This window comes from Oncorhynchus clarkii, chromosome 7 (assembly GCF_045791955.1).
Source record: "Oncorhynchus clarkii lewisi isolate Uvic-CL-2024 chromosome 7, UVic_Ocla_1.0, whole genome shotgun sequence".
NCBI lineage: Eukaryota > Metazoa > Chordata > Actinopteri > Salmoniformes > Salmonidae > Oncorhynchus > Oncorhynchus clarkii.
Window position 1 is genome coordinate 39,102,279 of NC_092153.1, and position 1,857 is coordinate 39,104,135.

Sequence of the window (1,857 nt, forward strand, 5' to 3'; positions counted from 1 at the left end):
GCGTTTCAGGGACATATCTGCAAAGTGCTTACTGAGCGCAGGAACGAAAAGTAGTTTGAAACCAAACTTTCACAGAATATGAACGTGTAAATTATGTAGTGTTCATATTAAATCACATAGTACCTTTAATATTTGATACATGTTAGATTAATATACTCATGATAAAAAGAGAAGTCTTTACTTTAGCATGAATTAACGTTAGTCCTTCCCAGGGCAGTTTGTTACATAATCCCTACAATTGAAACGATTACAATGAAACTGTGTACGTGATGCAAACAATCCGGCATGGATCGCACATCACTTATTTTTTTATCTGAAACATGGATTTCTAGCTTTTGAGTTTAGTATTCCAAGAAAAGCGATTGTGTTGTCTGTCAAACCTTCCCTGTTCATTGTGGTATGATTGTGTATTTCAAATTGTTTTTGTTTTTTTACATAATCTAACTGGGCCAGTTTTCACCAAAACAGCACGTCAATATAAGATTATCACGCGAGTATTATGAAGGAAAGGTTATATACAGCGCCTTCGGAAAGTATTATTCCTTTTTTTTAATTTATTTTTTTACTTTAGCCTTATTCTAAAATTGATCAAATTAACATTTTTCCAATCAAGCTACACACAATACCCAATAATGACAAAGCGAAAACAGGTCAATAAATTTTGCAAGTGTATGTTTTTTTCCACAGAAATACCCTATTTACATAAGTATTCAGACCCTTTGTTTGAGAATCGAAATAAATTGAGCTCAGGTGAATCCTGTTTCCATTGATCATCCTTGAGATATTTTATAACTTGGGAGTCCATCTGTGGTAAATTCAAGCGATTGGACATGATTTGGAAAAGCGCACACCTGTTTATATAAGGTCCCACAGTTGACAGTGCATGTCAGAGCAAAAACCAAGCCATGGGGGTGGAAGGAATCGTCCGTAGAGCTCCGAGACGGGATTGAGTCGAGGTACCAAAACATTTCTGCAGCATTGAGGGTCCCCAAGAACAGTGGCCTCCATCATTCTTAAATGGAAGTTTGGAACCACCAATGACCATGACTCTTCCTAGAGCTGGCCGCCCAGACAAACTGAGCATCCGGGGCAGAAGGGTCTTGGTCAGGGAGATGACCAAGAACCCGATGGTCACTGTGACAGAGCTCCAGAGTTACTCTGTGGAGATGGAAGAACCTTCCAGGTTAAGGACAACCATCTCTGCAGCATTCCACCAATCAGGCCTTTATGGTAGAGTGGCCAGACAGAAGCCACTCCTCAGTAAAAGGAACATGACAGCCCACTTGGTGTTGGCCAAAATGCACCTAAAGGACTCTGACCATGGAAAACAAGATTCTCTAGTCTGATGAAACCAAGATTGAACTATTTGGCCTGAATGCAAAGCATCACATCTGGAGGAAGCCTGGCACCATCCCTACTGTGAAGCATGGTGGCAGCATCATGCTGTGGGGATGTTTTTCAGTGTCAGGGACTGGGAGACTAGTCAGGATTCGAGGGAAAGATGAATGGAGCAAAGTACAGAGATCCTTTAAAACCTGCCCCAGAGCGCTCAGGACTTAGGTTAAGTCCTAAGCACACAGCCAAGACAATGCAGGAGTGGCTTTGGGACAAGCCTCTGAATGTCTTTGTGGCCCAGCTCGAGCCCGGACTTGAACCTGAACAAACAACTCTGGAGACCTGAAAATAGCTGTGCAGCAATGCTCCCCATCCAACCTGACAGAGATTGAGAAGATCTGCAGAGAAGAACCGGAGAAACTCCCCAGATATAAGCGTGCCAGCTTGTAGCTTCATACCCAAGAAGAATCGAGGCTGTAACCACTGCCAAAGGTGCGTCAACAGTGTACTGAGCAAAGGGTC